General features: G+C 46.3%; 1 long non-coding RNA gene across 1 annotated transcript in view; it reads left to right on the top strand.

Moving 5' to 3' along the window:
• The first annotated feature begins 356 nt into the window (after window positions 1-356).
• The window catches only part of LOC139274812 (uncharacterized), a 34,388-nt gene continuing 21,835 nt past the window's right edge, over window positions 357-12,909 (top strand). The window contains exon 1 of the long non-coding RNA XR_011595616.1: window positions 357-478. This is a non-coding gene — a long non-coding RNA (uncharacterized lncRNA). The remainder of the gene's footprint in view (window positions 479-12,909) is intronic.

Genomic DNA, 12,909 nt, shown 5'->3' with positions numbered 1-12,909 from the left:
GCTGGACTGGCTGGGCTCGGCAGAAACGTGGCAAAGTATCGGGAGGCTGAAGGGGGGACGACTCAATTCTCTGATACAAAACAGAAGACCCGCTGGATCTGATAAACAATAAGCTGCAATGTTGCTTTTTGATTCTGTCTGCGGGGGGCGGGGAGGGGCACCGATTGTTGTTGTGCTTATTGATTTTCCTAACTTCTCCACTAACGGCAGCCCGATTCTACTGAGCATGCGCGGTCAGTTGAAACTGCAGCTCTCACTCACCCACTGACCCGATTCTACTGCGCATGCGCGATCATGGTAATCCTGATCCTACTGCGCATGTCCAGCGTTCCGGCATTGTTTCCAGTGCAGGACGCTGGCTCTGCCCACAGACCCAGTCGCCACACCATGCCAGCAGCTAGAAGACCCGGCACAGTGGCCAAAATCGGCCTGACGATTTTTGGCGCACTTCCACGAGTGGAAAATTGACGCACCTCTGGTAAGTATGCCAGAAATCTCTAGTTGCCAAAATTGAGCCCTATGATAGAGGCATCACATTTGCAGTAAGGGCTAGCGCTGTTCCCTGCATTTTTCCTGCAGCTGTCGTGCTGCAAAAATCATGTCTGTTGTGCCCCATAGGGGACGAAATCTGTACTTCGCCTCCAGGAAGATCTCCTTGGTCACGGGGAGAAGATGGTTGAGGAGGACTCTAGCGATGAGTTTCCCAGTGGCTGATAGCAGGGAGATTCCTCTATAGTTGCCGCAATCGGACTTATCCCCTTTTTTAAAGATGGTCATGATCACTGCATCTCTAAGATCTCCCGGCATGCTGTCCTCTCTTCAGATGAGAGAGATAAGGTCATGTATTTGCGCCAGCAGTGCCTCTCCGCCATACATCAATGCCTCAGCAGGGATTCCATCTGCTCCCGTAGCCTTGTTATTTTTTAGCTGTCTTATGGCTTTTTCTACCTCGTGCAGTGTTGGGGGTCTCACTGAGGTGGTGGCGGGTAGCGGAATGGAGTCGAGAACACTCGAATCAGAGGCAGAGTCTCAATTGAGGAGATCTTCGAAGTGCTCCTTCCAGCGGGCCTTGACTGCCTCGGTGTCCTTGATGAGCGTTTCCCCGTTCTTGGCGAGCAGTGAGGTGGGGCCTTGGGTATTTGGACCGAAGGTGGCCTTGACTGCGATGAAGAATCCTCACACATCATGGCTGTCGGCCAGCTGCTGTATCTCTTGTGCTTTCTCCATCCACCAGCTGTTCTTTAGGTCCCGGGTATTTTGTTGGACCTCAGCCTTGAGCCGTCTGTAATGCTGCTTTGCTGCTCCCGAGTTGGGTTGTTGTTTAAGGCTCAGAAATGCCCTGCGTTTGCGATCTATTAGCTCTTGAATCTCCTGATCATTCTCATCAAATCAGTCCTCAAAGACTCCCCTTGCGGGGCTAACGGACGCCTCATGACTCTTCGACTCACCCTATCCCGGAACCAGTGCGCCACAGTCATCAGTGCATACGCCCGAACACTCGATGCAACAGATGAGGACAAAGAGGGTTGTTACTCCAACCTTGAAAAATCCCTGTCCTGCATTCCCGTGGGCGACAAACTGATCCTCCTCGGCAACTTCAACGCCAGGGTCGGCAAGGACACAGACCTCTGGGGAGGCGTGATTGGCAGAGATGGGGTAGGGAAAGCCAACTCCAGTGGTACCCTACTCCTGATAAAATGTCTGGAACGTGAACTTGTCGGCACCAACACCTTGTTCCGCCAGAGGGATAAATACAAGGCATCGTGGCAACACCCTCGCTGCAAACATTGGCACATGCTTGACTATATCATCGTCCGAGCCAGGGATCGCAAGGATGTCCGCGCCATGACAGGAGCTGCTGACTGCTGGACGGACCACTGCCTAATACAATCCATCATTGACATCAGCATAGCGTCAAAGCAGAGGGAGCAGCAGAAGCAGTGCCGCAAAAAAGTCAATGCCGGGGCACTTATGGACCCAACTAAGAGAGCCCTATTCAGTCAGCTCCTCACAGCTAACCTGGCGTGCCTTGATGACCCCGAGATACAGAATGTCCACAGCGCTTGGTCTGCCCTCCAGGCCTCCATAACCAGTGCCTGCAAAGAGACGCTCGGTCACTCAATCAGGAATCTGTATAACTACATTGGTGGCAACCAATGCAGCACTTCATGGAGTGCAGTCATTTTTAACTCCACAGCGTGGGCCTTTTGTAATTGACAGGATCCCCTCTTAGAAGTCAGCCTGATTGACAGTCTTGGCTTTCAGTCAGGCGGGGAGCGTTCCATGACTATTGGGAGCAGTCATCGGTGTGGGTTGCGATCCCGGGAGTGTCCGATCTCTGACCCTAGGGGGTGATTCCAGACCTCGGGAGTCTTTGTATGGAGGGGGGTGTCTGATGGTGGGGAAGTTTGTAGGGCCGGAGGAAGCACTCCTGCTCCTCCTGGCCCACAAGGAGTGCTGTGAAAGTACTTACCTTCTCCCCGTGCTTCAGCTGCGGGTTTCCCAACCTGGGAAACCTGGCCGCCCACAGTAAAACCTCCAAACCAGCTTAAATCAGATGCTACCAGCCTCATTAATAGATTTAAGATGCCTCCTGGGAGCGGGTTAGAAACTGAGAAACATAGAAATTTACAGCACAGAAGGAGGCCATTTCAGCCCATCGTGTCCACGCCGGCCGCCAAAGAGCCACACGGCCCTTGGTCAGCAGCCCTGAAGGCTACATGTAAACCTATGAACAATGAACAATGGCGGAAAGGTAAAGAGCACCTGGCCCAAACATTCCACCCCACACAACTGCGACATCCCCTGCACCGCAACATTCTACACTCCACCCCAACTGGAGCCATGCGATCTCCTGGGAGAGGCAAAAAACAGGTAAAAACCAAGGCCAATTGGGGAAAAAAAATCTGGGAAAATTTCTCTCCGACCCATCCAGGCGTTCAAAACTAGTCCAGGAGATTACCGTGGCTGTGTTCGATTCCCTGCAGTAATTACCATCGTATCTGCGCCAGCCAACAAGAGGTTATCCAGTCTAACCCCACTTACCAGCTCTAGGTCCGTAACCCTGCAGGTTACGAGACTTCAAGTGCCCATCCAAGCACCTTTTAAATGTGGCGAGAGTTTCTGCATCCACCACACTTCCAGGCAGTGAGTTCCAGATCCCCACAACCCTCTGCGTGAAGACGCTTTCCCTCAAATCCACTCTGAACCTTCCACCAACCACCTTAAAACTATGCCCCCTCATAATTGACCCCTCCATCAAGGGAAATAGGCTCTTGCTATCCACTATATCCAGGCCCCTCAAAATTTTATACACCTCAATGAGGTCTCCTCTTAGCTTCCTCTGTTCCAATGAGAACAAACCCGGCCTATCCAATCTGTCCTCTTGGCTAAGATTCTCCATTTCAGGCAGCATCCTAGTAAATCTCCTCTGCCCCCTCGTTAGTGCAATCACGTCCTTCCTATAATACGATGACCAGAACTGCATGCAGTATTCCAGCTGTGATCTAACCAGAGAATTATGCATTATAAGCATAATCTCCCTGCTCTTGTATTCTATGCCTCGGCCAATAAAGGTAAGCATTCTGTATGCCTTCTTAGCCACCTTATCTACCTGGCCTGCTACTTTCAGGGATCTGTGGACAAGCACTCCAAGGTTCCTTTGTTCATCTACACTTCTAAGTGGCCTGCCATTTAATGTGTATACCCTTTCCTTATTAGCCCTCCCAAAGTGCATTATCTCACACTTCTCCGAACTAAATTCCATTTGCCACTGTTCTGCCCACCTGACCAGTAGATTAATATCCTCCTGTAGTCCATGACTTTCCTCTTCATTACCAACCATGCAGCCAATTTTAGTGTAATCTGCAAAACTTCTTAATCATACTCCCTATATTCAAATCTGGATCATTGATGTATACCACAAAAAGCAAGGGACCCAGTACTGAGCCCTGCGGAAACCACTGGAAATGTTATGTATGTAAACCTGTAATTACCATGTCTAACCACCAGAGGGCGTATCCCCTGGAGCCCCAAGGGATCCCACAATCCCTTGGGAGCACCTGGATATAAGGAGGCCTCACAGGCTGGAGAGGCACTCTGATCTGTAATAAAGGATTACGGTCACACTTACTTTGAGTTTGCAGTATCTAGGCTGACTCTTTATTCAAGACATAACACTTCCAGTCGGTGTGAGCTGTGAGGAGGATGCTAAGAGGCTGCAGGGAGACTTGGACAGGTTAGGTGAGTGGGCAAATGCATGGCAGATGCAGTATAATGTGGATAAATGTGAGGTTATCCATTTTGGGGGCAAAAACACGAAGGCAGAATATTATCTAAATGGCGGCAGATTAGGAAAAGGGGAGGTGCAACGAGACCTGGGTGTCATAGTTCATCAGTCACTGAAAGTGGGCATGCAGGTACAGCAGGCGGTAAAGAAGGCAAATGTTATGTTGGCCTTCATAGCTAGGAGATTTGAATATAGGAGCAGGGAGATCTTAATGCAGTTGTACAGGGCCTTAATGAGGCCTCACCTGGAATATTGTGTTCAGTTTTGGTCTCCTAGTCTGAGGAAGGACATTCTTGCTATTGAGGGAGTGCAGCGAAGGTTCACCAGACTGATTCCAGGGATGGCTGGGTTGTCATATGAGGAGAGACTGGATCAACTGGGCCTTTATTCACTGGAGTTTAGAAGGATGAGAGGGGATCTCATAGAAACATATAAGATTCTGACGGGACTGGACGGGTTAGATGCAGGAAGAATGTTCCTGATGTTGGGGAAGTCCAGAGCCAGGGGACATAGTCTTAGGGTAAGGGGTAGGCCATTTAGGACTGAGATAAGGAGAAACTCCTTCACTCAGAGAGTTGTTAACCTGTGGAATTCCCTGGCGCAGAGAGTTGTTGATGCCAGTTCATTGGATATATTCAAGAGGGAGTTAGATATGGCCCTTACAGTTAAGGGGATCAAAGGGTATGGAGAGAAAGCAGGTAATGGGTACTGAAGGAATGATCAGCCATGATCTTATTGAATGGCGGTGCAGGCTCGAAGGGCCGAATGGCCTACTCCAGCACCTATTTTCTATGTTTCTACGTTTCTATGTTTCAGTCACAAAAACATCCCCTTTGCTTCCTACGTTTAAGCCAATATTGGATCCAACTTGACATTTTGCCCTGGATCGATGGGCTTTAATCTTCGTTTACCACGTGGGACCTTATCAAAAGCTTTTTTAAAGTCCATATACACTACATCATACGCACTACCCTCATTGACCCACCTTACTACCTCCTTGAAAATTTCAATCAGGTTAGTCAAACACGATCTTCCCTTAACAAATCCGTGCTGTCTGTCCCTAATTAATCCTTGCCTTTCTAAATGTAGATTTATCCTGTCTTTCAGGATTTTTTCCAATAGTTTTCCCACCACTGAGTTTAGGCTGACAAGCCTGTAATTACTCGGCCTATCCCTTTTTCCCTTCTTAAACAAGAGTACCACATTAGCAGTGCTCCAGTCCTCCGGCACCATGCCCAAATCCAAAGAGGACTGGAAAATGATGGTCAAGGCCTGTGCTATTTCCTCTTTTGCTTCGCCAAGAGCCTGGGATGCATTTCATCCGGGCCTACCCTTTAATTTTTCTCCGAGCTCCCTAAATTCTGCCTGCAAGACCTCATCCCTCTTTCTACCTAAGTCGTTGGTCCCGATATGGACCACGACTTCAAGCTGTTTACCCACTCCCCCCAGAATGCCCTGACCCTGGCACCAGGGAGGCACCATACCATCCTGGAGTCACATCTACAGCAGCAGAAACACCTCTCTGTTCCCCTAACTATTGAATCCCCTATCACTACAGCTCTCTTATTCTTTGTTCCTCTCCCCTGTGCAGCTGAGCCACCCGTGGTACCTTGGGCTTGGCTCTGGCTGCACTCCCCAGAGGCACCAATGCTTTCACCTGTACTCAAAAGAAAATATCGGTTGGAAAGCGAGATGGACTCGCGGGGCGGGGGAGGGGGGGAAAGGGGGGCAGGGGAACTCCTGCACTACCTGCCTAACATTCTTCCTCTGTCTGGTGTTCACCCACTGCCCCTCTGCCCGCACGCTTTTAAGCTGTGCGGGCAGAGGGACAGTGGGTGAAACGTGCTATCCACGTAGCTCTGAGCCTTGCGGATGCATCGTATTGACTCCAGCTGCCGCTCAAGCTCTGAAACGCAGAGCTCGAGTAGTTGAAGCTGGAGACACCTCCTGCACAAATGGTTGTCTAGGCCTCACAAAGTGTCCAGGACTTCCCACATGCTGCACGATGTACACTCCACAGGACTGAGCTCCCCTGCCATCCCTCTATTTAAATTTAACTGATTAAAAAGAGAAAGAAAAAGTGAGATACTTACCAATCAAACAGTCAATCACTAACCTGCCCGGACCGAGGGCTGTGAGCTCCTCGCCAGAAGTGAACTCCTCACCTACCTCTGGGCCTCCTGCTCCCCGGACTCCTAACCTCCCGAGCACTTGGACCTCCGGGCCTCAAAATTCACAGGGTCTCCCGACTCACCGACCTCCCGACTCACCGAACTCCCGACTCGCCGAACTCACAGGACCTCCTGACTCATCGACCTCCCGACTCGTCGCCCTCCTGACTCGCCGAACTCACAGGACCTCCCAACTCACACGTTGAACGCCCCGGCTGCCCCTCCATGACCTGTCTCGGTAAAACCCAGAAATCGCCAGATTGGAGCCAGATTCCCAACGCACTTGGAATTTTCCCCCATTTAACCCTCCACCCACACCCAATCCCACACGCTCACCCATGTTAAAATACCCTCACAGTATCCACCCGAAAACAGGCCCAAAACATTTCTAGGTGGTTTTGGCTTCGTACAGCACTATACATCTGGAATGTGAATGCACTGCTGGTCAACTTTTACTTATTTATGCCAGCAGTGATTGCCAAGGGGAGCATGACTGCTAGTGCTCGCCATATAAATCTGCTTGCGTGTTGATTGAGAATACAGATAAAAAGGAGCAAATTAACTGTTCCCCAAACAAATGGCCATTTGATAGACTTTTGCTGTGATTCTGGACAGGTGACAGCTTGTCTCTTTGTGTTCTGTCTGGTATACGCCGAGAAGTATTTTACCTCGTGAAGAGTCATTACCGCTACATCATCTTGCATGAAATGAACAATAAAAATTCACAATATCATTCCATTGTGTTAGGAGAGGCTGCTGAGTGGAGGACAGGAAATCAGATGGTATCTCCAAAAGGCTGAGTCGAGTATTTGCAGAGGCCTGGGTGTGTTCCCTAGTCTGTCTTCTTGGCTGGTGAGATGTGTTTGAGCCAGGGAGATCTGAAATAAAGGCAATAAAGCAAAATAATTACAAATTGGGTTTGTGGGGGAAATAACTGGGACATTTGGCTGCATTCTATAATGTGGCTGGCCCAAAACCCTGTCCAAAATACCAGAGCCACAGACTGATTTCACTCCGTCTACCTAATTCCCAACCACGCCTAGTTTATCACCTGTAGAAGTTGCTTCCTCTTTCCCAGGTACTTTCCCAGGGATTTCTACCCATAAAAATGTACATAATGAGGTTCAGGACAGCGGCAGATACTTCCATGATGGAGGTGTGTGAGGATGTGCCCACTTCCCTGTGGAGGCAGAGGAGATGGCTGTCTTCAGAGTCATGGACCCAGAGCTCATGGGCTCTCACCTGAACAAAGAATGGTTTGTGGAACATGGTTTGTATGTGCAGGCTTTGAGGACAATCTCCCAGGGCGTGCAGCAATTGACAGGTGTTAATGTCAAGTCTACATCTCTCCTATGCCACAAGATCTACGAAGGTTTCTCTTCCTTGAAGGCAACAATACAGCAGGTGGCATCTGTATTGACATCTGCGACAGAGCTCCAGGAATTTTTTGTGCTCTGTGTCACCAGGTGATTGGCGTTCCAACGCAAATGAGTCCCACAGGAGTTGGGTGGGCAGATTCTCAAAGCCGCAAGAAAGATTGATCGGCAAAACAGTGCATGCTGAAGATCACAAGGAATTTCAGCCCCTCTTTTACTTTTTAACCGAAGAAGTATGTATGAACACATAAGTGATTTTTTAAACTCAAATTATGAAAAACCTGAAAATTAGAAGGCTTATATGTGTCACATTTATAACACATTGTGACTTACATATAACTTACATATAACTAACAGATAATATAATGTAGAAACAGGTATTTGGCTCAAGTAGTCGGTATTGCTGTTTATTCTCCTCACAAGCAGTAGCCCTAATCCCATGTGCCTGCCTGCTTCCCACATCCCTTTATTGTACTTTCCTGAATTTAAATTTTAACTATGTTCTTTGGATTACCAGCCCAGTAACATAACTGCTACACTACTGTACTCCATCTCCTCTACCCTTGCAGAAGCAATTGGCACACAATGCCCACAGAGGCAGGATGCCAGAGTGGATATTGCCACCTTTAAACGCTCACACTATATCAGGAGAAGGTTATGGAACTAATGGGGAGGTACTTGCCTTTTTTTTTTAGCATATCAGTGGTGGATAAATCAGGTAAGAACATTTTTGTTGCAGAAAAATTGGCAGAAGCGGTTTGTCATTTTTTGTCATTAATTAACTTCTCCGGAGTTACCTCGTGTTTTTTGGCCATTCCAGCGATCCTAAATCCCAAGTACCATTAATTATAATTGTGACCACCTCTAGCAAATCATCCCATAATCTACTCTGTTCTACAGGTGCCAAAAACAAACTTATATGGAATAGAAATTCTGGGCCCAGAAATTGGGCCTCAGGCCTCATCTAAATAAGTTGGGCAAGCTGCTGGTGTCTGTCACGTTTCCAGAGGCATCTCGCGCTTCTGCATGAATAAATTTCAGGTCACCTCAGGGGGAAAAACAGTGGGAGTCGGGCCAAACACAGCCAGCAGGCAGCAGTCAGCAGTCAGGAGTGATGTTGAGCCGGGAGGAGCTCCTCCTGGCTCCACATGAATTTTAAAAAAATTACGGAAACTCACCGTTTTGGGTGGTTCTTAGACTGCATCCATGCCAGATGAAGTTGAGAGGACAGGCCCATGCCTGCTCTGCTCCTAGGGACACTTCTGAGTGGTCTGAAAACAGGCATTAGGCCCCTTATTTACATACGAAAGGGGCCTAACAACTGCTTTAGATGGCCACAAGGAATGCCTGAAAAATCATCCTTTCAGGCATCCTTGGGGCACTAGATGTTGGTCACAAAAATTGGGCCTTTTCGTACCCATTTTACACCCGTAAGACAAGTACAATGAGGTCCAATTTCTACCCTATATGTCATCACCAAATCCCTTTTATAAAAACACATTTAACTTTTGTTTCATAATAGATTTGGTAAAACTCTAATTTGTTATTAATGAAATAAACAGTTTATTCATTATGTCCCACTGTGTAGCATGTATTTGCTCTTTGAGTCTCCTGTAGATTTTTAATCAAGTTGTTCTACAGGAGCTCATTTGAGTATTCTAATATGTGTTCAGCAGTAAAAAAGGGACATTTTCAGAATCTATTAATAATGAACATTGCATCAGGGTAGTTGCTTATTCATTTTAATAAACAATTCTCCAGTTACATATAAACATGTATTCATTTACCTGTGAGAGATTGTCTAAACAATTTCAAGTTGCACAGTAATACTTCTGAAAACATAAGCTGTTGACTAATGAGCAAAGGAGATATGAAAACACTGCAGTCATCATGCATCCTGCTACATTTGTAATTGTAAAGGAGCCCCCCTCACAAGTTTCCGGCTTCATAAACACTCTAAAACTAATTTTGTCATTTCACATGGAGCCAAAATTTTAGGCAATGGGCAGATAAGGTACAAATTTTCACTTCCTAAGCGTTAGTAAGAAGATTGAAGACTGAAGTGCTCAAGACTTGTGCTGCAGAACTAGCCGCGTCTCTAACTAAACTGTTCCAGTACATCTACCCGACAATGTGGAAAACAGCCTATGTATGTCCTGTCTACAAAAAGCAGGACAAATCCAATCTGGCCAATTATCGTCTCATCAGTCTACTCTCAATCATCAGCAAAGTGATGGAAAGTGTTGTCGAATGTGCTATCAAGCGGGACTTACTCACCAATAACCTGCTCACCAATGTCCTTGACATCAAGACAGCATTTGACCCAGTGTGGCATCAAGGAGCACTAGTAAAAGTCAGCGGGAATCAGGGGGAAACTCTCCACTGGCTGGAGTCTTACCTAGCACAAAGGAAGATGGTTGTGGTTGTTGGAGGTCAATCATCTCAGCCCCAGGTTATCTCTACAGGAGTTCCTCAGGGCAGTGTCATAGGCCCAACCATCTTTAGCTGCTTCATCAATAACCTTCCCTCCATCATAATGTCAGAAGTGCTGATGCTCGCTGATGATTGCACATTGTTCAGTGCCATTCGCAACTCCTCAGATAATGAAGTAGTCCGTGCCTGCATGAAGCAAGACCTGGATGACATCCAGGCTTGGGCTGATAAGTGGCAAGTAACATTCGCGCCACAAAGTGCAGGCAATCTCCATCAAGCGAGAGTCTAACCACCATCCCTTGAGATTTAACGGCATTACTATCGTTGAATAACCCACCATCAACATCCTGGGGGTTACCATTGACCAGAAACTTAACCGTACCAGCCACATAAATACTGTGGCAACAATAGCAGGCCAAGGCTGGGTATTCTGCAGTGAGTGTCGCACCTCCTGACTCCCTAAAGCCTTTCCACCATCTACAAGGCACAAGTCAGGAATGTGATAGAATACTCTCCACTTGCCTGGATGAGTGCCGCTCCAACAACACTCAAGAAGCTCGATACCATCCAGGACAAAGCGGCTCGCTTGATTGGCAGCTTATTCACCAAGTTAAACATTCACTGCCTCCACCACTGGTACACAGTGGCTGCAGTGTATACTATCTACAAGATGCACTGCAGCAACTTGGCAAGGTTTCTTCGGCAGCACCTCCCAAACCTGCAATTTCTATCACCAAGAAGGACAAGGGCAGCAGGCGCATGGGAACACCATCACCTGCAAGTTCCCTTCCAAGTTACACACCATTCTGACTTGGAAGTATATCACCGTTCCCCATCATTGTTGGGTCAAAATCCTGGAACTCCCTCCAAAACAGCTCTATGGGAGTACCTTCATCACACAGACTGCAGCAGTTCAAGAAGGGAACTCACTACCATCTTCTCAAGAGCAATTATGGATGGATAATAAATGCTGGCCTTGCCAGCGATGCCTACATCCGGTGAACGAATTTTTAAAAAGTGAACCGATATAATTTATCATGTCCAATGGAGGAAAGAAGATACTTCTCCTATTCCTGCCATTGATCCATTTCCATGTTCTGATACCCCTCTCCCTTTATACTTTTACCACTAATCCTGAATTTACATATATTGTTAAAAAATTTGCCATTCATTTGGAAACAATCTTTCATTACTTATCCTCTTAAAATCTTTCATAATTTTGATCATCTCTATTAGATTTGTTCTTAACCTTCTCTGCCTCATTGAATAATGCCCCAATTTTTCAAACCTTTTTTTCATAACTTTAAACACTTTCTATGATGTATACCCCAATGCTTTTAATGGGCCATATTTTGCTGCTAAAATAATGGTGAGGCTAATGGCGTTTGCCTTTATTTATGCATAAAAGGTACAGCAACTTCAGGTGAGTTACTGATGTGCGGTTAAATGCGAATATCCAAAAGTTGCCCTCTGGGTTGTGCTGCTCCACTGTTAGCTTTGTGAAAATGGCATATTGCTGTCTGCCTCACCATTGACATGCATTGAATGTCCTAAAGTTGATGTATTTGCGCGGTAGTTATGAACTAAACTCACTGCAGATATTTAGGGCGAGTAATTAGCGTAAGTACCCCTTTAACGACGTGATAAGTGTTAATGACAGTCAATTAATCTTTCTGGCACTGAAAATTAACTATTTTACGTATGGAGTCTCATTCCTTCAGGTTGCAAATTGTTTTAGGAGATTTTTAAAAATGCCAAATTTTAAATACATCTCCAAATGGTAGACCACCATTTGATGGGGTAACATGGTCAAAAGAATATTTACAATGCACTCACATGTTTTATGGTGAATTATGTTGCTCACCATGCCACTTGTGATGTGCTCCGAGTACCTGCTGTCCATTAAGTGAGGGCTCAAGCCTCAGTTTGTCCATTGTTTAACCACCAACTAGTGACGATCCTCCTTTGGAGATGTAAATCGGGGTACCTTTGGGGTGACATGCTAGAGATTTTTTAATGATTATAATTAATACAGTCATATCTCCAAACCTATTTTTAAAAATAAACTTTTATACTAGAATCCGTCTGGCTTTAATTCAAATTATTTTATTCATTACAATTTTTCTGTTTAAATTAATCTCCACTTCCCTGTACAAAAAGTAATCAAAAAAGGCTAATGGAATGTTGGTCGCTATCTCAAGGGAGTTGGAATTCAAAAGTGAGGAAGTGATACCTGAGTTATACAGAACCTTGGTCAGACCCCAACTGGAGTACTACATTCAGATTTGGGCACCGCACCTCAGGAAAGATATATTGATCTTGGAGGGAGTACAGTACAAATTCACTAGAATGATATCAGGGCTTAAATAGTTAAATTATAAGGACACGTTGCATAAACTTGGTTTGTATTTCCTTGAGTTTAGAAGGTTGATACTCAGAAAACTATTTGCGCTGGTGGAGGAATTCAGAACAAGGAACACAATCTTCAAATTAGAGTGAGGTCTTTCAGGAGTGAAATCAGAAAGCATTTTTTCACACAAAGGGTAGTGAAAATCTGGAACTCTCTCCTTCAAAAGGCTGTGGATATTGGGTCAGTTGACATTTATAGTGGTTTAGCTGCACTTGGAGATGGCCCTTGACT

Source organism: Pristiophorus japonicus, chromosome 10 (assembly GCF_044704955.1).
Source record: "Pristiophorus japonicus isolate sPriJap1 chromosome 10, sPriJap1.hap1, whole genome shotgun sequence".
In the NCBI taxonomy this organism is placed as follows: domain Eukaryota; kingdom Metazoa; phylum Chordata; class Chondrichthyes; family Pristiophoridae; genus Pristiophorus; species Pristiophorus japonicus.
This window is presented reverse-complemented; position numbering and strand designations above follow the sequence as displayed.